Source organism: Ctenopharyngodon idella, chromosome 13 (genome assembly GCF_019924925.1).
Source record: "Ctenopharyngodon idella isolate HZGC_01 chromosome 13, HZGC01, whole genome shotgun sequence".
Lineage (NCBI taxonomy): Eukaryota > Metazoa > Chordata > Actinopteri > Cypriniformes > Xenocyprididae > Ctenopharyngodon > Ctenopharyngodon idella.
The window spans coordinates 28,489,842-28,516,570 of NC_067232.1; the positions used below are offsets into that span (position 1 = coordinate 28,489,842).

General features: G+C 38.8%; 1 long non-coding RNA gene across 1 annotated transcript in view; it reads left to right on the forward strand.

Moving 5' to 3' along the window:
- The first annotated feature begins 4,637 nt into the window (after nucleotides 1-4,637).
- Nucleotides 4,638-26,729, forward strand: part of LOC127524831 (uncharacterized) — a 38,306-nt gene continuing 16,214 nt past the window's right edge. The window contains exons 1-6 of the long non-coding RNA XR_007933180.1: nucleotides 4,638-4,930; nucleotides 5,548-5,672; nucleotides 5,884-6,060; nucleotides 6,520-6,666; nucleotides 10,449-13,411; nucleotides 25,867-25,949. This is a non-coding gene — a long non-coding RNA (uncharacterized LOC127524831). The remainder of the gene's footprint in view (nucleotides 4,931-5,547; nucleotides 5,673-5,883; nucleotides 6,061-6,519; nucleotides 6,667-10,448; nucleotides 13,412-25,866; nucleotides 25,950-26,729) is intronic.

Sequence of the window (26,729 nt, forward strand, 5' to 3'; positions counted from 1 at the left end):
GCTATAATAAATGATCTGTGGGGTATTTTGAGCTGAAACTTCACAGACACATTCTGGAGACACCAGAGACGCATATTACATCTTATGAAAGCAGCATTATAAACAAATTGAAATTGAAACGTTAAATGGTGACCAGTTAATGAGATAATGCGACTGTGAAGGGCTGATAGGGTTTAATAAGGATGCTAAAGCAGGGCTAAATGATTAACTAAATAATTTTGCCTGTCATCTCAAAGAGCTTGTGGCTCACAGCCTTCTTAAACATATCATTGCCAAATTTTCTATAATGGTAAAGTGATGCCTGGTGTTTTTACAGTCCTGGCTCCAGAGCTCCGCTGGCAGAGTCCAGCATACACAGCGCAGAGACACTACAGAGCGCCAACAGAGAGCCGAGAGACCGAGAGAGAAAGATAAAACACAGTTACAAAGACGAGGCATGTAGACGACACACCCAAAGACAGCACGGTCCCAACACATCCGACGTATACTGCATAGAAAAACGGCATTTGCTTCCTCTGGCGAGCCTTAATGTGATCGATCGACTTTATGTGACTTCCAGAAGTCAGTGTGTACAGGACCGTACCTGGAAACAAAGTCATGATTATGACAAACACTTCTGAAGAAAACTTATCAGTAACACTTTAGTTTAAGGTCCAATTCCAATGTTAACTAGTTGCTTATTAGCATGCATATTACTAGGATATTGGCTGTTTATTAGTACTTATAAAGCACATATTAAACAGAGATTTCTATAAAAGAAAATATCTCTCTTTGCATTGAACTTTGAGTGTCGTAACTTTGCAGATGTTGTTTATGATCAAACAGCAACATTACACACTAACTAAAGGTAAAAAAGTGAAATCATAACCCATTTAATAAAGCTGAAGAGTGTATTTTTGATGGTTATATACTTTCTCTTATGTCAAAATGCTTAAGCTTTTTTCTACCAGCTAAAATGTACTTATTTAATTTGCTCCTTTAGAAGTGTTTTTTTCTGCAGGATTGTGGGATATCGTAGACGGTGAAGGATGTTATCTACGCTGCCACCTAAAATGAACCACATGTACTCATACGAGTAGAAAGGATCTTATGAAGACATTGGATTCAGACGTGTCTTGATGCCTTCGTTCCTCTATATTCTGCTTGCAAAAGTATCATTTTTCAGGTTTCGAGACACATCCAAGATCCACTGTGAGGCTGCATTCCACACAATCCGCTTTACCAACTTACTTCAGTAGAGATAAACTCTCTGATATTGTTTAAAGCATGTTCAAACACACAAACTCTGGTAAATCCCCTCTACTGCGCAGTTTGACTTGAAGAAATGCTCTTGGATTGAGTAGCACGACCACAGGACAGAAACACTGGTTGCTTTGTGGCGCTGGTGAAGATTCTTCTCTGCTCTTAGACTCTCTTCATGTTTCATGGAATTAACCACTGGGTTTCTGCACGGATAGGCCACATGAACCAAAGGGAAGCGGAGAAAAGGAAAACGGTAAACATGGAATGAGATGAGAGGATGTAATGTAACCTCTGGTAATGATTCTGCCGTCATCCCACTCAATCTCCTGCCGTTGGGTACAATGAATCAGATTATTTCGATGACTTGAGCATGGTGAGGTTAGCTTTCTGTTATTTGAACAGTCTTGAATTTATTTTAATAAGCAGCATTGTAGGTTTTGTATCAGGTTAAGCATGACAACAGTTTAGGGAACTTTGCACAGTTTAAGAACAGATTTATTTACCATGATATTCTTTGCATTTCTATTAAAATACTAGGGCATATGAATGTGGCACTCCAACAGCGCTATATATAGTGAACTACTGTTTAAAAGTTTGGGTTCTTTTTATTATTATTTTTTTTTTTAAAGGGGTCATGAATTGATAAATCAACTTTTCCCCTGAGCTTTTAATATATATAAGAAGTCATCGTACTATAAGTATATCCAGTAAGTTTCAGAACTGAAAACGTCCTTGTTAGTCCAATAAAAGCTTTTATTGACACCAGGTCCAACGAACGACTGATCCAGGTGAAGCTCCGCCTCCACAGAAGAAATCAACGCTTACTTCATCACTGCAGCGTTAGCCCCGCCCACTGGTGTGTTAGTGAGATGAGGAGGAGAGAAGAGCGATACAGGACTAAAATAACATTACCTTTCAAAGGATCCTAATGCAGGAATATGGTTATTTATTTTCAAATTGAGCTTTGTTTATTTGTATTCGGTTCATTTCACTGTGGATTCTTTGGTAAATCAGTCGCATTTTTGACTTTTCCGATATGCAACATGTCAGTAACTGTGTTCATTCTAATGCCTGATCTGATATTAATAATTCATGTACAGTCACATGATCTTTGTCTGTGTGTCAGTAAATCAAACCAGTGACTAAACGCTCAACTTCACCTTGTTTCTCTTAGTAGGATGAAAATAATCTGTTATTTAAACGGTGATTAAATTATATATAGAAAGCGATCAAAGAACGCTCCCTTTACAATCGCTGGAGCTGTCAATCAAACAGCGACTGAGTTCTCGCGCCAAAACTCCCGTTTTATTCAATGAATCTCTTAGTTACATCGCATTTGCACTGTTAGTTATGATGAAAGCATTCGTTAGTGTGCAGAAATTGAGTTGCAATGACGAGATCACTGCTTTCATGAGCTCAACAACATGTCTGTGATCGACTACAATGTTTATCACTGCAACCTTTCATGCCACGATCTGAATATAATGCAACACTTTTCACGATTAGTTAACCTTGAGAGCTGTAATAGTAAAAACTTGCTTAAAGTTTTCAAGAGAGTAATACTTCACTATTTCATATGCAAAGATGTTAGCCAATCACAGCAGTGGGCGTTTACACTGAAGTCTCACAGAAGACACGCCCCTTAAAACAGAGCGTTCAAATCAGAGGATAAAATCAGAGTAGGAAAAATGCCTTTTATTTCTAAATTATGACAATTTTTGATCATACTAACGTTACAAGTGCACCCCAGGAAACATTATAAAACAATAAAACAACACAGTTCATGACCCCTTTTTAACAAGAATGCATTAAATTGATCAAAAGTGACAGTAAATATTAATTCAAAGAAATGCTGTTCTTTTCATCAAAGTGTCATGATTTACACAAAAATATGGTGCAGCAAAAATGTTTCTTGAGCATCAAATCATCATATCAGAATGATTTCTGAAGGATCATGTGACACTGAAGACTGGAGTAATGATGCTGAAAAATCAGCTTTGATCACAGGAATAAATTACATTTTACTATGTATTCACATGGAAAACATATTTTGAATTGTAATAATTTTTCACAATTTTTACTGTATTTTTGATCAAATAAATGCAGACTTGGAGAGTACCATAGTATCACCATCTGTCACTGTGGTACCATTTATTTTTTCCTCCAATCTAATCAAATCTCAGATCTGGATTGAATCATAGATTTAAATATTACAGCAGAATAAATGTGGCAAACAGGCACGTCTCCTGTAAACATTATCTCTCCTTTATCTGTCTGTTCAGAGGAGCTTGTTTTTCCGTCTCGACACGGGGGCTCCATCTAAACACTCACAATGCCCACCAGCGTGTGTGTTTGTGATACGTACGTGCTCTTTATACATGTTTGTGCTGGCGCGGACACAAAGAGGAGTGTGAGTGTTTCTTCTCTGGACTCGTATGAGGGCTGGCATGAGGGGTTAACGTTCTAATTTTGTGGTTTTATTTTTGACATGTTCTTTTGGATGCATGTTGTTTAGTTTGGCAGCCGGATGTGCGGTGAAACTCTATCAGATATACTGAGCGCTGCGTGTTTATATCACTCAATCAACAGTGATGATCGCATGGAAGCGTTATGTGAATCACTGCTCAAGTTTGATTTGTTGAAACCATCCATGTGTCGTAGTTTCCGAACTTCTTTTTCTCTTTGTGTTTTTCATGGCACCCGGACGGGCCCTGAGCGGAAGTGCAGCGGCCAGAGGAAGATCTGAAGTGTATTGTGAACAGGGGCCCTGGATTAAGTGTACCAGGGCCTAAATGCAGGGCTTTTCTCTGAGGGATTATGCCTGGGGTCTGTGGGACCCCCGCCTTCCCTTTGGCTCTGTCAGGAAAATTCATCTGCTTTGAACCGTGATGCTCGTGTGAGTCCGCTGAGGGCCGTGTTATATTAGTGCCCAACTGCCCATATTATGCCCGTTTAAAAGTTCATAGTTGTATTACTACTAGAATAGAGTTTTTTAATCTTTTAGATGCCACAGACACACAAATATGATCCCCTGAGAGACCCCCATCCTAAAGGCCCCTGTCTTTAATAAACACCAGATTTATACATTGAAAAAATAATAAGGGTGTAACGGTACATGTTTTAGTCCAGAACCATCACGGTTTATACAGTCAGATGATGAATACAGAACACACTCCAATCCAGAAGGGGGCGCTCGCGGTAATGAAATACAGAAATAACAACTTTATTCAACAAATTCATCTCTCCTCTGTCATTCTGCTACGCCGTTGATATTGCAGCTCTTCCAGGTTCTACATCTGAAGGTCGACTCATGCACGTGAGTCATGCTGCTCACATGACCAGAGCCGGCCAATACTGAGCCGCCATTCTGATGTACAACCTGGAAGTGATTCAACGTCAACAGCGTAGGATAATGACAGGGAAGAGACGAATTTGTTGAATAAAGTCGTTATTTTTGTTTTGTTTTTGCGACACAAAAAGTATTCTCGTCTCTTCATAACATTAAGGTTGAACCACTGCAGTCACATGACTGTTTTAACAGATGTCTTTAGTACCTTTCTGGACCTTGAATGTAGTAATTTCGTTGCTTTCAATGGAGCATAAAAAAACCTCTTCGATTTTATCAAAAATATCTTAATTTGTGTTCTGAAGATGAACAAAGGTCTTACAGTCTTGGAACGACATGAGGGTGAGTAATTAATGACAGAATTTCATTTTTGGGTGAACTAACCCTTTAACAAATCATTCCCACGACTTGCTAATACGCCAGCAGATTTTATTAATTCATTCCCTTCTTTTAATGGGATAGTTCATGGGAAATCCAAGATTTCTACTTCCTACAACAGCAAAGACTGGAACACCTCCATGTTTGACCATGGAGATGGTGTTCTTCTGCTCATAAGCTTTGCAGCTTTGTCGAATGCCACTGTTTACCAAGAAGAACATAAAAGGCTGACTTGAATATGCTTAAATTCATTTGGATACACCTGTGGAGTTGTGAAAGAATGTTTTATGGAGGGATGTGACCAAACTGGAACTTTTTGGACCCATGGATCAGCGGTACATCTGGTGCAAAAAAGGCAGATCTTATGAGCAGAAGTTCTTGGTAAACAGTGGCATTCGACAAAGCAGCAAAGCTTATGAGCAGAAGAACACCATGTCCGTGGTCAAACACGGATAACAGTCTTGTTATGGGGGTTCTTTGCTGTTGCAAGAAGTAGAAATCTTAACTATATGAAGGATATCATCTTTGAAGTACCTTCGGTTCAGAGACTGAAGCTTGAAGATCAATGGACTTTCCTGCAGGACATCCATCCCTACATTCGAGGATGAGATTTGACTGTCAGGAGTGTCTAGGTCGGCGTCTCACTACGTTTTAGAACAGAACTGGAAAATAACCATCTCTCACTGTCCTCAGAACCTCAGGTGAGGTGAGATGAAAACCTGTATGAATGCTGTTGTTGTTCTCTAAAGCTTGGCATTGGCACTGAATCCCTGCTGTGTCTCGGGGAGAGTTGGCCCGCGCGACAGCAGGAAGATTATAAAATCTCGAAAGTTTACGGTCCCCTTTGGGCAACACTGTTTTTTTAGCTCACAAAATGGCGTATATGTGTAATATATGTTTGTCTTGGCTCTTGCTAGTGTCGTAATGGTGTCTCGTTCCAGTGTCTCTTCAGGAGCTGCTCTCACTACAGTACTACTGTTCACTCTCATAAAGCTAAAGATGTGACTCCTTCACCCTCCTCGTCTGTTTCTCAGCTCTTCACACCTCATTTGATGCTGTAAATGCTCTTGGCTTGGTTCTTCATCCAGTAAAAGGTACTTGTGCTCATTAATAGTCTGTAATGGCCCATTATTCCAAGAACTGCTATTGTTCTGTGGGTTCATTTTCCAATTCAGTCTTTATTTTATTTATTTATTTATTTTATTCCCAGTAGATCTTGTTATGAGACTCATATTCGCTAATTTGGTTCCAGTTGCATTTTTTTTCTGAGAAGCTGAAGTATAATGATGGATGGTATCAGGTCATGTGATCGACTGCCAGAAAATGTCCGGGTTTGGGTTCGGAAAATGTTGATCTAATGTTGTAAAGATTTTTAATAAAATTGTTCTGTTTTCATTAAAGGTTCAATAAAAGACAGTTCTGTCATCATTTACTCACCCTCATGTTGTTTCAAACATGTATTATTTTCTTTAATATTACTTGTTTTGGACCCTATTGACTTTAAATATATGGACAAAAACAATCTTTGAAATGTCTTATTTTGTGTTTCACAGAAGAAATAAAGTTTTTGGACATGAGAGGGAATAAATGCTGAACTGTCCCTTTAAGAGTCATCCGTCAATCATCGACAGCAGAGCATGTTTGCAGTTTAATATGAAGAAGATGGCAGGAGGTGAAGCGGTGACAGAACGTCTCTGCCGGTTAGTAGATGTGCTCTGTATCTACAGTGTTTTTGTTCATGTTTTCTGCATCCTCGTTGTGTGTAAATCACAGACACTGAGACATTTACTGCCCTTCCTGATTTAACACACATTTCAGCAATGTCAGAAATGTTTCAAGCATTACATCCTCCTAAATCCTGCATTTATTTTACATATAAAGCAAACAGATGTGCTGATTTACTAAACGCTTACTGCATATTTAGCTGTCATGATGCAACAGTGATGTGGCACATGCCAATATATATATATATATATTTCAGTTCAGTTTTGAAGTGGATCTGTTCTAGACGCTCTGTGCTGTGTAAGTCTGTGTGTTTGTACCTTCAGAGGATGGGTGGAGCAACTTTTTGCCTTTTTCCATGTTCTTGTCCAAAACTCTGTAACCGGACTGCTTGACCACAGACTCATCACTGCCCTTGGATGGATGAACTGCTGATTCGGAGAAACTTTCTGAAGTATAACTGTTTTTTCCTCCAAAATAATCAAATCGTACTGACGCAAGCAATCCACGGTAAAAACTTTTGAGTTTGGATTTATATACGTCAGTGTTTTGAGCTCATCTGAATAGTGCAGTAAAAGAAAAGTGCTTATTACACACACACTTTCATTTATTATATACATACACTATATTGCCAATATATAGTGACGCTGCCTTTACGTACACATGAATTTTAATGACATCCCATTCTTAATCCGTAGGGTTTAATATGGAGTTGTTCCACCCTTTGCAGCTATAACAGCTTCGACTCTTCTGGGAAGGCTTTCCACAAGGTTTAGGAGTGTGTTTATGGGAACTTTTGACCATTCTTCTAGAAGCGCATTTGTGAGGTCAGGCAGTGATGTTGGCGAGAAGGCCTGGCTCACAGTCTCCGCTCTAATTCATCCCAAAGGTGTTCTATCGGGTTGAGGTCAGTCAAGTTCCTCCACACCAAACTCACTCATCCATGTCTTTATGGACCTTGCTTTGTGCACTGGTGCGCAGTCATGTTGGAACAGGAAGGGGCCATCCCCAAACTGTTCCCACAAAGTTGGGAGCATGAAATTGTCCAAAATGTCTTGGTATGCTGAAGCATTAAGAGTTCCTTTCACTGGAACTAAGGGTTCAAGCCCAACCCCTGAAAAACAACCCCACACCATAATCCCCCCTCCACCAAACTTTACACTTGGCACAATGCAGTCAGGCAAGTACCGTTCTCCTGACAACCGCCAAACCCAGACTCGTCCATCAGATTGCCAGACAGAGAAGCGTGATTGGTCACTCCAGAGAACACGTCTGCACTGCTCTAGAGTCCAGTGGCGGTGTGCTTTACACCACTGCATCCGACGCTTTGCGTTGCACTTGGTGATGTAAGGCTTGGATGCAGCTGCTCGGCCATGGAAACCCATTCCATGAAGCTCTCTACGCACTGTTCTTGAGCTCATCTGAAGGCCACACGAAGTTTAGAGGTCTGTAGCTATTGACTCTGCAGAAAGTTGGCGACTTCTGCGCACTGTGTGCCTCAGCATGCGCTGACCCCTCTTTGTGACTTATTGCACAGGTGGCAACCTATCACGGTACCACGCTTGAATTCACTGAGCTCCTGAGAGCGACCCAGTCTTTCACAAATGTTTGTAGAAGCAGTCTGCATGCCTAGGTGCTTGATTTTATACACCTGTGGTCATGGAAGTGAACACCTGAATTCAGTGATTTGGAGGGGTGTCCCAATACTTTTGGAAATATAGTGTATGTGTGTGTATGTGTATACATATTTTTTTGCCACTGTCTAGATAATGTTTTAATAATTTGCAGTAATTTTAGTACATTTTTAGTTTAAGTACAATGGCAAATTAAAGGCATTTTTTTTTACAATTTCAAATTATTTTTCATAATATTTGGGGGCCCTTGTCATTGGAAATATTAAATACTGTAACACATTTATTACAAAAATAATAATTAAAAGAAATTAAAAATCAAATATATATATACTGTATATGTATATACTGTATATATTGCATAGTACTGATATAACATTATATATAACATTAATAATTTAAAAACCAAATCTGCATACAGTATGTAGTCTTTAAAAAATATATATTCTTTGCCACTGTCCAGATAATATTTGTAATAATTAAAAATAAATAAATAAATAAAATCTGTAAGTTGACCCTGGTCTAATGTTTGGATTTTAATAATCTTTAAGTACAATGCCAAACACAAAAATAATAATTGAAATAATAATAATAATAATAATAATAATAATAATAATTAGTTATATATATTTTTGCCACTGTCCAGATAATGTTTTAATAATTTGTAGTAATTTTAATACATTTTTAGTTGAAGTACAATGCCAAATTAAAGGCTTTTTTTGTAAACAATGTTTTCTTTTTAAATCATGCCTTACTATTTTTCACATTATTTTTCATAATATTTGGGGGCTCTTGTCATTGAAAATATTAAACGCTTCAACACATTACAACAAAAATAATACTTAAAAAAATAAAAATAAAATCTATTATTATTATTATTATTATTATTTTTCAATAATAATAATAAATATAATAATATTTATTTATATACATATATATATATATATATATATATATATATATATATATATTTTTTTTTTTTTTTTGCCACTGTCCAGATAATGTTTTAATAATTTGTAGTAATTTTAATAAATTTTTTGTACAATACCAATTAAAAGGCCTTATAATATCAATCCTAATTTTTCTTTCAGGTTATTTTGACGTCTTCCTGTCAGTTTTGGAGACAGTTCAAAGTCTGTATGTCTAAGATAAAAAGAAATAAATTCTGTAGCCTGACTCAGGTCTAATGTTTTGAGACACTGGTTTCTCACTTAGTATCTTGGCCGAGGCGCTTTAACTGAGTACAGTGGTCTTAATTAGTGGTCATTAGAGAGTCGAGAGGAGACATGCTTCATTAAACCCTGAGGGAAACCAGCGGATCGTACTCTTCCACCCTCCACACGTTCATGTGGTTTCAGCTGCGGCATAAAATTATACACTGCTTTTTCAATTACTATCGCTACTGTGAGAGTCCATCGACTCAGAGATGATGACGTACAACATACAGTACCGTATATCATTTCTACAGGTGTGTCAGCTTGGAGAATAAAACTAGACACGATCAAGATAAGGCTGTGTTTCAGATTTCTGTTGTCTTTTTAGCACTAGACATTAATTCCACTCAAAAACTGTTTCATTTTAGCTTCTTATCATACGCCAAGAACAGTCTCCAGGCACTTCACGATCTCTTAAACTTCTCATCCAGCTTTCTGAAGAATATTTCTCATTATTTTATGCTTGTAAAACACATTATTATTCTGAGGTGTTGGAGTTTATGGTGATGGACTCTGACTGGACGAAACAGCAGGTATGTTGTAGTAATTTCTTCTTGTTTTTAAAATATTAAGAGGGGAAGTGAAGTTATCAACATTTAATAATAATAATACATTTTATTTACTCATTTAGCAGAACATTGACCTATTACATGCAAATACTGACGATCTTTCAGAGCAGGATGTCCAAACTCATTTCAATGCATTTTCAAGATGAGTGTGAATAATCATCCACTTTCACTGTATGGAAATATATTGCACAACATCTCTTTTTTGAAAGAAAGCCACGTTTGAGTGAGTAAACGATGACGGAATCTTCTTTTTTGGGTGCATTTTTTCTTAAATGCTGATTTATGCAACTTCAAGTGATTGTTTTCTGACTTTGTTGAAAGAAATGCTCTGTTCTTCCATGTACAGGCCCAGAGCCAGATGGGAAAATAGTGCTGAGTCTCAGAGCTGCTGGACCTCTCCAAACTTCTGTGCTGCAGAACCGAATCTGAGAACTGCGGTTTAAACCATAAATCCATCCATATATGGAGTCCTTTCACCAAGATGAGCTTCAGATAGGGCAGCGGATCTGTCCTCAGGGCACACCTACTCTCAGCCGCTGTGTCTTTTGGACGAGATGAACCGGTGGCTTTGAGAGGCAGATTATACAGAGACGTTTCTCTCCCTCCCGTCTGGCCGCAGAGCTGCTGAGTGCGTGAGTGAGTCGTCTTAAGGAGTCTTGCAGGAGATCAGTTGCTCTCTTACACACACACACACACACACACACACACACAGCAAAGCCTCACACCTTCCTCGCCAAACGTCTGGACACTCGCCCTCCCTCCATTGTGTCTCGGCTGCTTACAGAGATGTTTTTTTTTCTCTCAAAGTTATACATTAACTTTGGCTGCCCTCCATTTATTCTTGCATTTCTATTGCAGTGTCCAAGTCCAATTAATCCAGAAAAATTAAGCCTATTTATCGGGCCATTACGTTTTTTTTTTTTCCATTCTGACAATTTTCATGATAATTAAGCACCAATTCTCTCTCAAATACTCATTACTATAATGCCCTTTTTTTCTATGATTCTCAATAGATTCTCTAATCTATACAATTAATCACAGTGATCATTCTTAATCAGCATAAATTAAAGCCAATTTAACAACCACTACCATGAAGGTTTGCTTACATTTCAGTAATGAGAACTGAAGGGGAATCTGTGCTTAAAAAAGAGTGAATCTCTGGGTTTCGTATCTTTTGTCCACAAAAATACAAAAATATCTAAATCTTCAAATCTTCCTTCAGTCAAAAAAAAAAAAAATATATATATATATATATGTAGGTCATTGACGAATAAGGTTTTTAAAAGTGTAAAAAAAAAAAAAAAAACCATAATGGAGATATAATTAATTCTGAAGTTTTATTAAGTGTTAACAATGAGATTATGTGGTTTTTATAATCAATTAACACTGCTTTTGTCATTTATTACAAGACGGACAAAATTTGTCACCAAAAAAGTCATTCAGTTTAACCAAAATTTCGGTTTTACCGAATGACGATATCTTCAAACAATGCTAACAGGCTGATATCTAGCTAGCTAGCAAAAGGAAAATCAAACATTTTATATTTAGTACAAGTTTTTAAAATATTACAACATTTTCCATGTTTTATAGCGGTTGTACCGAATGACCTGATGTTTCGGGACATGCGTATGAACAAGTGAAAACATGAATTATTCAAATAGTTAAGAGAGAGTTAGTTACTTTGCTTCATGACCATGTGATCCTTTGCAGGCGTCTGAATGATGTCACATCCTGTCACATGATATTGACCACATGACTTGATCCAAAATGGTCCCTTTATATTGGTTACTCCGAATGACATCAATGAAATTCATTTTTCCGGACATTCTTTCTCATAACAAAGCAACGACTTCTACACGTAATTTTAACACCATTTTGCACTATGTTGATATATGATGTTATAAAATCATGCCAGAATAAAAAATATAAACATTTATTACATTTTAAGGTATTTTAATCACAAATGAACGGTTAAACCGAATGACCTTTTGACATTTTTAAAATACCTTTATATGTAGCAAAATATAATTAAAATTTTTGGATTCAATAAAAGAGATCTAGTTGTACTACCTTACATACTTTGGATGTCATATATTTGTTTTTATTATTATTAAGGCCTTTGGACAAAAAAAAAAAAGACCCGTCACAGCATTGACCCATATTTTTTTATATACAGTATATTTTTTTGTATACAGTATATGGGCAGTGGACAGGGGTCAGCATGGGCACCCTGACTGGTCAGCCCCATACACAACAAACTGATGCACTGTGTATTCTGACACCTTCTATCAGAACCAGCATTAACTTCTGGAGCAATTTGAGCTACAGTAGCTCGTCTGTTGGATCGGACCACACGGCCAGCCTTCGCTCCCCACATGCATCAATGAGCCTCGGCCGCCCATGACCCTGTCGCCTCCAAAGACCCAAATCAATCATGTGACACCTCTGATAGTGTTTAGAGCTGAGTGATCAGTATCACAACACACTACAGAGGCTTTATTTTTCCAGAGTCTTTATTGTCTGTACACTTAATTTGCGAAGGTCAGCGTTTAAGACCACAGCATTGAAACTTTGTTGGCCGATGCGTTTTCTCAGAAAATATTCCCCACTCCGACTGAAGAAGGACCAGCCACAAATCCCGGTCTTGGCCTAAGTATTTGCTGAATGTGCAAAAAAGTAAGAGGGGGAACGGTGGACTGCCATGCAAATTAAGTGCAGATTCTGTCTGTATATGATTTTTTTTTTTTTGAGTATGTGTGTAATAAGAGAAAAAAGAGAAGAGTGAAAAATGGAGAGAAATAAATAGAGAGAAGCTGGCAGAAGTCATTGTTTCGCTTGGCTGCGAGCGGCGCTGTACGGTTACAGCCCAGTCATTATCCTGGAATTCTGAGCTGAGGAGACTAAAAACCTTGACGCCTCTCTTTCTCTCTCTTTCTCCTTCATATCCAGGGCTAGAAATAATTTAAAGAGAATTTGAATTCACTTACAAAACCCCAAAGAATAGTGACGTGTGGCCAGGGGGAACCATTTCAGGGGATTTGTGGCACCAGCGGTGTTCAGACCCCAAGAATCCAGGAGCAAATTTTGGGTTAAAAAATGGAAGAATTAATGATATTAATAATTTGATACTCTGGGCAGGAGGAGAGGAAGTGTTTAGTTGTGGTTGTGTAATTCTGATGATTGTGTTTGTACAGTATATATTCCAGGCTGGTTAACGGGAATGCTGGGAGCTGAAGGGCGATGAAGGCCTGACTTCCTTCTGAGCAGCTGAAGAGAAAAACCAGTAATGAAATCCAAATGGATGTCATGGTACGTATGTCTTCAGATCTGAAGTGCCTGAGATGTTAGAGGGTAGAAATTATCATTCTTAACATTCATAATTCTTTTGTTAGTGTCAACACAGATGGAGTTCTTACATTTTAAACATGTTGGGTTGAAAATGGACAAACCCAGTGATTGGGTTAAATGTTTGACCAACCTACGGGGCAGTTTTATTTAACTCAACTATTGTTTAAAAATGACTATATGTCTGGCTTAAAATGAACCCAAAATATGTTGGAAATTAAAAACATTAATAAATGTAAACAGGTTGATCAAACATTTAACCCAATCACTGGGTTTTGTGCATTTTCAACCCAACTTGGGTTGTTTTTAACCTATTTTTTAGAGTGTACTATGGTGATGATGGAAAAAACATGAGAAAAAGTCTAAATTGTTATCTCGCAAAAGTTTCGTGTCCCCTCGAGAAACTTTGTTCTCTCACAAAACCACTGAAATGTCGTTTTTCCTCCCACTTCATATCATTTTCATCACCAGTTTTGTGTTTCTTGGGCGAACACAAAATTTTTGCGAGCAAATGCAAAGTTTCTAGAGGGAAAAAAGTTTTGAAAGCTGATGCAAAGTTTCTTGGGTGAACACGAAACTTTTGTGAGTGAGATATGTGTGATTATTGGGTGTCTTTTCTTCCAGCAGAAACATCAGAGATGTGTGAACTGCTGGTCATGACCGATTCACTTGGTAAAAGGGCTTTCAATGATATTTAGTAATCTGTTTTACATAATCAGTATTCTCTTTCCCAAGCCCCTCAAACAAATAACTTCTGAATTATCTTTTGGTCAAAAGTGGGTGGTCACTGTCACGGAATAATAATCAATGTTGATGTCATTCTTTTCAAAATGAAGGCTTGACGTTTTGTTTGTAGTAGTTCAGAACTGATGGTTTATTTGTAGTAAATTGATCCTTGATACTTTATTGTTTACAGTAGGAGACGTTTGCTCTCGTCTGACACCCACCGTGGAAACTCACGCTCACTCTAAAGCTCTGAACTTGTCTTCAAAACGATCCACGATAAATCTGCGAGGAGTCAAGCTAACCCCTCTTGAAGTTGTCTGTGTAAGGTAGACGAGATTAGCTCATCTTCTCTTAGGCTCTCGTAAGCCAGGCGATCACTTAGCGGGGTCTTAATGGATGTGCGGTGTGACAGTGCAATTCCATTTGGAAAGAACGTGAGCCTTGGACTCTTCCCAGACGAGACGGTGGAGAGCATCTGGACAACTCCCTCTTAATGTCTGACCACATTAAAGTCTTCAGATCATGACTAGATGCTCTCACCTAAAGATGAGAACTTGTGTAGTCTACATAGTCTCTGAATCACCTCAATAGTTTAGCAGTTGAGCTGGCACTGGAAACGTCCTTGCATTTGAAAACTACTAGACACTGTATTAATCCTAGCAGGATAGATTGTGGTCTGAGTTTGTTTGAGGCTAAAGTTCAGTTTTGGGTTTGCGCTCATGCCAACTCTTACCCCATCCAATGCCTTTATGCATAAGAATGTGAGGACAGGAACTGTTGTTTACCCACCCAGGACGAATCTCTTTCTAACACTGGACTGCAGCAATAGGGGCATTTGCCTCCATGTGCCAAGAGGCTGTAGCACCAGCTCGGCTCCATTCAACTGTCCGTCGGCTGAAGAAAGCACATTTCTCATGGTACATTCTTCCTATTCAGTGGCACTTTCAGACAGACAGTGTGATGGGCCTCTGGTTTTGTTCGGCCTCTGGCACACAGGAGGTTATAGAGCAGGAAAACAGGCATTGTGCCCGCTTCGCTGTGACTGTGATGAGTTATAGTGGGGAGAGCGGGAGTTTAAATGAGTTTGTCTAGTTAACACTGGACTTTCACATCTGTTGCTTTAGAACATCATTCTTAATTGAGTGTTGAGTTGCATGGGGTGGATGTGGGATTATATACAGAAACTAGATTTGTTCATTTGTTCATTGCCAGAGCCTTCCTATGCCATTGCTAATCTGTTCTGAGAGCATTGATATGAGGTTTCTAAGGTGGTTTCTTTTTTGTATTTTTCGATGTTGTTGCTAGGGTGTTCTGGGTTATTTTTGTGTTGTTATGGGGTTGCTAGTGTGTTCTGTGTTTTATGTAAGTTTGTTGCAAGACACATTATTTGAGAAATCATTCATGTGTGTAGCACAAACATGCAGAATGAGATACACCAGACGCGAGCCAGATATAATTCATTATAATCAGTGATGCTGTCTACACTGAATACATTGCATTTATCGTGTTGTGTCATGCTGCGCCTCAAGAAATGTGTCTTTCATCTGCTCATGTCTAGTGTAGACATGGTGTCACTGTGAGCAATAGAGACAGTAGCTGGATTTCCATTACAGATTTGTGCAAAACTTTTGAGATATTTTCTAAATGTGTATTGCGAAATGACAGCGTTTCCATTAACCGATGTTATGGTACCACTTACATTTTTTTTTTCTCTTGCGATAAGTCATTTAAAAAATCATGACAACTGATGTTAGTAGGTTTAAATACATCGCAGCCACTGCACTAGCCATTATTTTTAATCGAAGGAGACGTAGATGTGTTATCCAAGCATTAATAGCAAGGAAAGCCCCTTATACTTGGGAGCGGCCACGTATGAGGTGTTTCTGGGTGTTTCTCCCTCCTATCTTGATAATAGTAGCATTTCTTTGTTGTTTATAATCCAGTATTACCATAATTTAGTTTAAAGGGGACCTATAATGCCCCTTTCACAAGATGTAATATGCGTCTCTGGTGTCCCCAGAATGTGTCTGTGAAGTTTCAGCTCAAAATACCCCACAGATCATTTATTATATCTTGTCAAATTTGCCCCTATTTGGGTGTGAGCAAAAACACACTGTTTTTGTTTGTGTCCCTTTAAATGCAAATGAGCTGCTGCTCCCGGCCCCCTTTCCAGAAGAGGGCGGAGCTTTAACAGCTCGCGCTTCGGTCGCTCAACAACAACAAAGCTGGAGAATCTCACGCAGCCAAAATGAGGATTGTCAGTAACGGTGTTCAGCCTTACATTGTTCAAACCGATACTGATGGAGAGACTCAGGAAGAAGGTACAACTTTTAGACGTTTCTGAATGGTTAGTGGATAAATTAATGTAGTTGCTGTGGAGTTGATTCAACTCATCCACTAGCATGTGCCGTCATGTTAATCTTTTGTGTTGAATTGACCCTCGTTTGTGAAGCAGTCCGGCGTAAAATGACGGCATGTCAACAACACTCTACTACAACAACTCTTCCTCTTCTCTAAAGCAGCCCAACATGGCCCCGCCCCCTTTGTTGTGTGTTCTAGGGGGCGGGATTTATGTAAATTTTAGGGTTAGTGATGTCACCAACCTGGGAAGAAGCTCGTTGTAGTCCCTACCAGTCGTTTGTTGTACTCCTTAAAAGCGTTTTCTCCCTTTGCTTTGAACTTTGAGCGTCGTAACTTTGCAGATGTTGTTTATGATCAAACAGCAACATTACACACTAACTAAAGTTAAAAAAGTGAAATCATAATCAACCACCCCTTTAATAAAGAACTCTGTCTCGTCTTGTGTCCAAACATACCGTGCCATCTTTAAAGAATGATCATGTGACTTTCAGGTGACCTGTAAATGCCAAAAACCTTTCCATTGATGTTTTTTTGCGAAATATTCCTTTTTTGAATTGCCTGAAAAACCACCTCATGGGAGCATAAAAACTTTTTTGCGATATATGGGAGTTTTGGGCGTATTTTCAATTCGCAATTTCAATTTGCGCAATTTGAAGGGAAATAGAAACGCAGCTAGCAGGGGTGTAACGCTACTTGTATTTGTCCTGAACCGTACGGCACGAACGTCACGGTTTGATGCATGCAATCAGACGACGAATACAGTTGGTCACAGGCAATTCACACTCCAATCCAGAAGGGGGCGTGAGCAGTAATGCAACGCTATTTGCTAACTGCTACAACAAGATAAAAGAGCAGAAGAAGAACAGCGCATACACGAATGAGCGCTTGAAAACACAGTCCACTAGATAGTGCGCACACGTCAAATGCGTCATTCTGCGCTCATGGACAAAGAAGAATACTTTGAAAGGCTTGCGCAGGAGTGGACGGAGCGAACGCGGAAAATAACATATATAGGGCGGGGCTTGACTTAAGCTTTGAATGTTTAAATATAGTTTAAGTGGAGCAAACCGTAACACTCCTAATGCACAACTTTTATTTGTCATTATTCGATTAATTTTGTACTTTTATCACACGTGATGCTTTTCAGTTTTATAGCTGATTGTGACCAAATACCTTTTGTTTTTTATCAGCCCTGCAAAAAACACCCCTAACAGCTAGTGATGCTTGACTTAGCAAGAAATATTTTTCTTTTTATATCTTTATGAATATTATGAATGCATATGCATATGAGCCCGGATGCCATAATTTCGGTTCATTATTTATTAGCCCTCTGACCCATTAGTGGTTGTGCTCCAGTGCTGTATGACTGACAGACAGCTCATCATCTCATGACAGTTTGGGAATGAGGGACCGTGGCGGGTTATAATAGGGCTGTCACTCAGCGTGACTGACGGACTGTGGGAACCGGAGGGCAGGGGGCCGTTTGGTTGGACAGCGATGGGATGGGATGGGGCACATGGGGAAACGGGGTGGATTTATACGTTTGTCACTCTACTGACCCTGTGGCGTCCCAGACAGGAAGCACATTGACGGATGAATGGAGAGATCATGGCAATGAAAAGCTAAGAGGAGGAGGAGGGGCTGGGATCTAATCATCTATGTTCCCCGTCCTCCTGACAGACTTGTCTATGTTTCACTCATAGGACAGAGAAATCCAAAGTGAGAACTCAATGGTTTCTCCCAGGAGAGAGTCTTCTACTGCTCAGATGTTTCTCCTGAGAAAAATACCTCATTAATCACGTTTCTCCTCTAAATATGCGTCTGTCATTGTGCTTTCTATCATTTATCCCTTCTAAAAAGAGCATCACTGTTCAGTGTCAAAACTCAATCTCTCCAATCAGGATGCAGCTGGTTAACCAAGGAAGACGAGAAGCCTTTTGCAGACACCAGCTTCCAAATCACTGAGGACGTTTTATCAGGCTGAGGTTGTAGGGGGAGAGAAGCAGGCGTTGATGGAGAAGGTAACATCAGGTCTTGCCAAGAGTTGGACGAGTTTGATGAGTCGTCATTCTTTCTCTCACCTCGTTTCATGACGTGATGGAAATTATATCCTGCTTTATGAAAAGATAAGAAATTCACGGAGGACATCAGCTTTAGAGCGATTATAAGTGGCAGTGATCTATTAAAGGCGTCGTGTTTGTGTTGGCAGTAGATTTTAAGTTCTGTGGGGAAATTCCTCCATGGAAACCCTTTGTTTAGTATTATAGCTTGAGGTTACAGATCTATCTATCTATCTGTGACCCCTCTACCCAGCTCCTACTCACCCCGCTCTGCGCGGGCCTCGAACCCGGGTCTCCGGTGTGGGAGTCGGACGCTCTAACAAGGAGGCTGAAGGCTGCAACCTCTAGTGTCAGTCTCTAGAGCATCTCTTGAGATCAGAGGAGTGAGGTTACATATTGTTCTATTTTTCTATTGTTCCTTCCATCCATCCATCCACCCATCCAACATTCTATCGTTTCTTCTATCCATCCATCCATCCATCCATCCATCCATCCATCCATCCATCCATCCATCCATCGTTCCTTCCATCATCCATCCATCCATTCATCCATCCACCCATCCAACATTCTATCGTTTCTTCTATCCATCCATCCATCCATCCATCGTTCCTTCCATCATGCATCCATCCATCGTTCCTTCCATCATTCATCCATCCATCCATCCATCCATCGTTCTTTCTTTCTTTCCTTCCTTCCATCCATCCATCTTTCTATCTTTCCTTCCGTCATCCATCCATCCATCCATCCATCCATCCATCATTCTATCGTTCCTTCTATCCATCCATCCATCATTCTATCGTTCCATCCATCCATCCATCATTCTATCGTTCCATCCACCCATCCAACATTCTATCGTTCCATCATCCATCGTTCTATCTTTCCTTCCTTCCATCATCAATCCATCTATCCATCCATCCATCATCCATCGTTTCATCCATCATCCATCCATCCATCATTCCATCCATCCATCCATCCATCCATCCATCCAACGTTCTATCGTTCCTTCCATCCATCCATCCATCCATCCATCCATCCATCGTTCCATCCATCCATCCATCCATCCATCCATCCATCCATCGTTCTATCGTTCCTTCCATCCATCCATTCATCCCTCCATCCATCCATCCATCATTCTATCGTTCCTTCCGTCCATCCATCCATCCATCCATTCATCCCATCATTCCATCCATCCATCCATCCATCCATCCATCCATCCAATCATCGTTCTATTGTTCCTTCCTTCCATCCATCCATCGTTCGTTCCTTCCTTCCTTCCTTCCATCATTCTCTTTCCTTCCATCCATCCATCACTCCTATCATTCCATCCATCCATCCATCGTTCTATTGTTCCATCCATCCATCCATCCATCTAATCATCGTTCTGTTGTTCCATCCATCCATCCATCCATCTAATCATCGTTCTGTTGTTCCTTCCATCCATCCATCATCCATCCATCGTTCTATCGTTCCTTCCTTCCTTCCTTCCTTCCTTCCTTCCTTCCTTCCCTCCATCTATCCATTGTTCTGTCTCTCCAAAAGCCCTATAAACCTATTGTTCCTTCCATCCATCCATCCATCCATCCATCCATCCATCCATCCATCTATCCATCATTCTATCGTTCCTTCCTTCCTTCCTTCCTTCCTTCCTTCCTTCCTTCCTTCCATCCATCCATCCATTCATCCCATCGTTCCATCCATCCATCCATCCATCCATCCATCCATCCATCCATCGTTCTATCATTCCTTCCTTCCTTCCTTCCTTCCATCTATCCATTGTTCTGTCTCTCCAAAAGCCCTATAAACCTATTGTTCCTTCCATCCATCCATCCATCCATCATTCTATCGTTCCTTCCTTCCTTCCTTCCTTCCTTCCTTCCTTCCTTCCCTCCATCTATCCATTGTTCTGTCTCTCCAAAAGCCCTATAAACCTATTGTTCCTTCCATCCATCCATCCATCCATCATTCTATCGTTCCTTCCTTCCTTCCTTCCTTCCATCCATTCATTGTTCTGTCTCTCCAAAAGCCCTATAAACTTTTAATTGGAATGTAAAAGAATGCATATCCGTGCACTCGTCAAACCAGTTTAATGAATGAACTGTTAATTTCTAACTAATAGTTAATTCATCAAGTAAGATTCTTTGTCAAGAACTATTACTATGGGCATTTTCCCAGTGTTAACTCAGGAATTGCACTTTTGAGTGAGTTTGAGTCCAAATTCTTAATGTCAGACTGCATTAAAGTGCACTTCTAACTCCCAGACTCTCAAATCAAGCTCGTTTGAATCAGTGTGAGAAGGTTTTCGTCCTTCATGTGTATTAATATTATTCAGCGAGAAGCGTTATGTCAGCGGGGGCTGTCGCTGGCCTCCTCCTCCCCCGTTCACTTTTCATTGGTTAAATTCCGCGGAAAATTGGACGGCGCTGCCAAACTGGATGTTTTCCCCCCGGCCGTGGAGAGGAGTGCGGATCAGGCACATTCCAGGGGAAAGCTGTGTAAATCCCTGCCATTGATTTGGTGGAGGACCTCCTGACCTCAAGAATACATTAGCAGATTAGCCGGGCAGACAGCACACACAGAGAGCCGCTGTCATTCACAGCACAGTTAGCACTGGACCCCCGCTTCACCTCCGTCTCATCCGGCCCGTCTCTAAACGACATTCCCTGGCCTCCGGGTCAAATATGTGTGGAAGGTTTGGAAAAGGGGAGCAGTGTGTAGTTGGTGGCCAGCTGGAAATTTGGCATGTTTGGATTGAGGCGTGGTGTGTGTGTGTTTGTGCTGTCTGTGTGCATGTTTTAATATAAGTGCACTTATAATTGTCCATGTTTGAAAAGTATGTTTTTTAAAAGTGTATTTTTTGTTATTCAGCAAGTTTAAAGTGAGAAATGGAGTTCACAGGAGTGGTTTTTAGTGTCATTTATGTACTCTTAGTTTTTGTTAATATTTTGAGTTTGATTTTATTTTTTATTTTTTTATTTTAATTTTAGTTTTAGTAATTTTTTGTTTTTATAATTTTTTTAAACATGTCTATATAGTTTTCATTTTTAGTTTATTCTGTTTTAGTTATTTTATTTTTAGTCTGAGGGTATGTTTTCACGACAACGATGTACTAAAAAAAGAAAAGTTTTTCCTTTGCGTTTTTTAATTGTCAAAACGATCCCGTTCACACGAAAACAATTCAAAACGCTGTATTCTGCTCCAGGCCAGTAGATGGCGATGTCACTTTGTAAAGAAACACTATGTGCCTATAGACTGAACACACACATGCGCATGACATCACCGTTTTCAAAAATTTGCGTTTTTGTACTTTACACAGAGATAATAATGGTTTAGTTTTCAAAAACTTGCACTTTGAAACCCGTTTTCAAAAGTTTGCATTTTCAGGCCCCCAAAATGTCATTGTCATGTAAATGAACGGCCAAAACGCAAAAAAAGTTTTTAGTCAAAAATGGTGTCAAGTAAATGGCTCCTTAGTTAATAATAAAACCCTGGTTCACAATCCACTTTACTCATGTAATGTGACATGTTTCTGAAAAACTAGACATAACTAAAAACTAAAATGTTTCAGGACTTGATTTTATCCATTGGGAATTGATTGGACCATGAAAACTGTCAGTCATTTAGAGGGGAGGAGTTGATGATGTTAAACTGTTCACAATAAGACCAGGTATGTATATTAAAGGGATAGTTCACCCAAAAATGAAAATGATCCCATGATTTACTCACCCTCAAGCCATCCTAGGTGTATATGACTCTCTTCTTTCAGACGAACACAGTCGGAGATATATTTAAAAACATCCTGGCTCTTCAAAGCTTTATAATGGGAGTGAATGGGGGGCGAGATTTTGAAGCCCAAAAAAGTGTATCCATCCATCATAAATATAATCCATACGACTCCAGATATGTTTTAAATATGTATATTTTTCTTACAAAAACCCATCGCTTCTCTTCAGAAGGTCTTTATTAACCCCCTAGAGTCGTATAGATTATATTTATGATGGATGGATGCATTTTTTTGGGCTTCAAAATCTCGCCCCCCATTCACTCCCATTATAAAGCTTGGAAGAGCCAGGATATTTTTAAATATATCTCAGATTGTGTTCGTCTGAAAGAAGATAGTCATATACACCTAGGATGGCTTGAGGGTGAGTAAATCATGGGATAATTTTCAATTTTTGGGTGAACTATCCCTTTAAGAAAGCAAATATAATCCATTTTGATTTACATGGCCCATCCAAGGATGTGATTTAAGATGGTGATATTTAAATAATATGTAATTGATTGATTTCAAGTCTGATTATGAGATCTTTGAAGCTCTGATTCAGGAGGCTGGTTAGTGTGTTTACTCACTGACTCCCGGATCTTTGCCCCATTGTCGCCCCTCAGATACCCCTCGGCCCCTAATCCGCCCCGGATTAACTAACCTCAAATGGCAGATCCGGATTTCATTTCCCCCGTGCCTTATACGAGGAGAGTATAGGATGAGTAGAAGTGAATACTTTACCTAATGATAGAGTTTTATTATATATACTACTAAATCATATGACCCAAAATTTGGCACAATGCTTCCAAAACTCCCAAAGTAAAGAAAAACCTCAATCGTTTGAGATTAATTGGAGCAAAAGGATAGTTTTAATGAAGTTTCTTGCTTCTCAAGCATTTCTCCTGAGATAAAGACTCATGTGTCTCCTCTAGTGTTTCGAAAAAGATCTCAACAATGGCTCATTTTATGGCTGTATAATGTATCTCTGTTCTGTGTATGGATGTCCATCAGATAGAGTTGGTGTGACAGTCCTGATGTTCACGGATTGATGGTCTCACCAAGACTCCAGCCTCCCCTTTTGAGGCCGAGCCACATGGTCCAACACTCCCAGCAGACACCGGCGCTGCAGGACACAACACCCACTGACCAGACAAGCTGGCACACAGATGGACACCGAAATACACGTGGAAAACACAATTCCACATTAACTTGATGGGGTCATGCCCAGTGCTATTGAGAAATCAACTTGTGCTAAAGCAGAAACAACAAAGATAAGATCACAATCATTTATAAAAATGCTAGGAAAGTGCAATTCCCTGAAGTATGACCGCATTGTTCCATTACACGGTCGTGGAATAATTCCTCGTATCAAAAAATACTGCATTATCTGTCCCTGTCAACATAAACGATTTTTCAGTTTTTCTCATAAAGACACACTTGCTAAGATATTCCCACAACTCTTTGGGTATCCAGGTGCAGAGTTGGGAAATTCTGCTGAACTTTTGAGGGTCAAATGTTTTAGAAACTCTCAAAGGGACAGAGCTCGTAAGTCTTGTGTTTTAGCAACAGCAACAAGTGAAAGGCAAAGAGAGTTTGACTGAAGGATGATGGAGTTCATCGTAATCGTTTCTTTGCTGATTGAAAGGATCTTGTAATTGGTTTTTTTTTCCTTAGAAAGGAATTCCAGATCTGATTGGATGGTGGAAGAAAGTTTAGGAAAGATAGAGAGGGAAACATGATTTATATATATGAGTTTGTGAAAGAAAAAGACACTGATTTGTGCTGATGAATCTTATGAAAACACACACAAAAAAAGGAAAATTATATTTCAAATATAAATCCTATTTTTAGAACCATGAAAAATGTTTGCATCAGAGTGTTTGTAAAAATGTTGTAGTGGTTTATTTTGTTTTATTTTATTTTAGTATAAATACTGTTTTTTTTTTTGTTTTTTGTTTTTTCATTTTTAAATACTATTTACCCCTCATGTTGTGTTCAGGTCATTTTGACCCAGAGTGGATTTTCCTGTACCAGAAAATGCTAGTTAATATTATCGCATTGGACTCAAATTTACAGAGTCTAATAACTTCCCAACAATTTTTTGATACTTTTTGTAATTTTTAGGTTTTTTTTCCACATTGTAAAATGACCGGCCTAAAAAAATTGCTTATAAATCTCTTGTTAAGCTACATTATCACCAAATATTGGATTCAATATTTTTGTCAGATTGTTTTCTTTCCATTAGGACAGATTTTGTGTTTATTTTTTGGAACTGATCGATTTTATCTGATCTCAAGTACCTCAGTTTTTGAGTGAAAAAAGTGTTTTTTGTGGATAATTTTGTCAATTTTACAAAAAATATGATTTTTTTTTTTGCACTTTTTATCACACAAATGTGTTTTAAAGTTTAACTAGAAAATTTGTTTTGAAATGGTTTTATTTTGTTTTTATTTATTGCAAAATGGCACAAAGTCACACTTGTGATGTTCCTGGTCAAAAATGACCGATCTGCTGAAAAATAACTTATAAATCACTCGTTACACTATTTTATCACCAAATATTGGATTAAATCTTTTTGCCAGCTTGTTTTCTTTAAATTAGGACAGGTTTTCTACTTATTTTTTGAAGCTGATTGATCGTAGGCCTCATTGATCTGAGCTTATATTGGTCAAAAATGACCGGCCATTGAAAATGAATGAGGGAGTCGAAAATCAGAGAAACAGTTAGTGTTCAGGAGCGTGTTCATCATGTTCATGTTCACATATGTACATAAAGTACTTGTGCATACACACACACACACACACACACACACACACACACTTTCATGAACTATTTTGAGTATTACAGGCTTTCTTTCTCACAGAGATGAACTTTATCCTCAGATCAATGAGGCCTACGATCAATCACTTTCAAAAAATAAATACAAAACCTGTCCTAACTGAAAGAAAACAAGTTGACAAAAAGATCGAATCCAGTATTTGGTGATAAAATAGCATAACGAGTGATTTTATAAGTTATTTCTGTAGGCCGGTCATTTTTGACTGCGAACATTGTGTGACTTTGTGCCATTTTATAATAAATAAAACTATTTCAAAACAAATTTCCTGGTTAAACATTAAAGCACACTAGTGTGATAAACAGTCCAAAATGTTTTCATATTTTATGTAAAATTGCTTTTTTCACTCAAAAACTGAGGTACATGAGCTCAGATAAATCGATCAGTTCCAAAAAATAAACACAAAATCTGTCCTAATTGAAAGAAAACAAGTTGACAAAAAGATTGAATCCAATAATTGATGATGATTTAGCATAATGAGAGATTTATAAGCAATTTTTTGCAGGCCGGTCATTTTTGACCAGGAACATCCCAAGGGTTATAGGGTTTTCAACACAGCACAAGGGTTAAATACACTCCAAAATATTTTTAATTGAAAATTTAAATATGAAAGCAAAAGGAAATAAGGTTTCAGTACATTCGCCCAGCTGGAATGTTTTTGTTTTTTTAATGTAAGGCAGTGGGGGTGATGGAGAGAACAACAGGACACGTTTCCCAAGCGTCCACGTGTGAAGATTCAACCCTCCTCCGGCTCACAAGGTGAGAAAACCTCCACACTTTAATCTGAGGACTAATGCAAAATAAACAACTGATCACTCGCTTCTGGAAAATCAGATGGTGTCTCCATTTGGGGAAACAAAGGCTTCACACTGTCTTTGACATATATCTGTTTACACTCACACGTCCACATCACTCTCTAGATCCCACACCTCCACAATCTCTCTAACAAAGACCTCTGCAGTGATAACATGATGGCATCATCTAGTGCTGAATGATTAGCATCAGCAATCTTCTCTTCATGAGATCTAGTATAGCTTGTGTTGTTGGTTGTTTATTGGCACAAACATACAGTCAAATGTGGTATTAACTGCTGCTCACGTCTCTCTCTCCAACTGTGCCAGAGAATTTATGAGATTCTCTCGACCAAGCAGGACTGTATGAAATAATAAAGATGAAAAAGAATTTACATTTATAAACACAGGCCATTTACACTGATCTTTTACAGTATTTGTGACAGTGATGGAATGAAATTATTGTCCTAGTAATTTTATACTTTACCAGTATTCTGGAGGAAACTCTGGATGACTGAAAATGTGTTTTTAATAAATGATGGTGTTTATCAAAGTACCTTCTGATGCCAAAAAATTATTAAAAATCAAACATTCTACAATCTCTCTCTCTCTCTGTGTTTTCACACTCTCGCCGTCTCTGAATGTGTGCTCATGATGTCCACTGGTGTGGCCAGTTGTGTGTTGTCACAGTAAATTACTCTGACACACTGGAGGAGTGACGGCTCTTGCTGGGTGGGATGAATGAGGA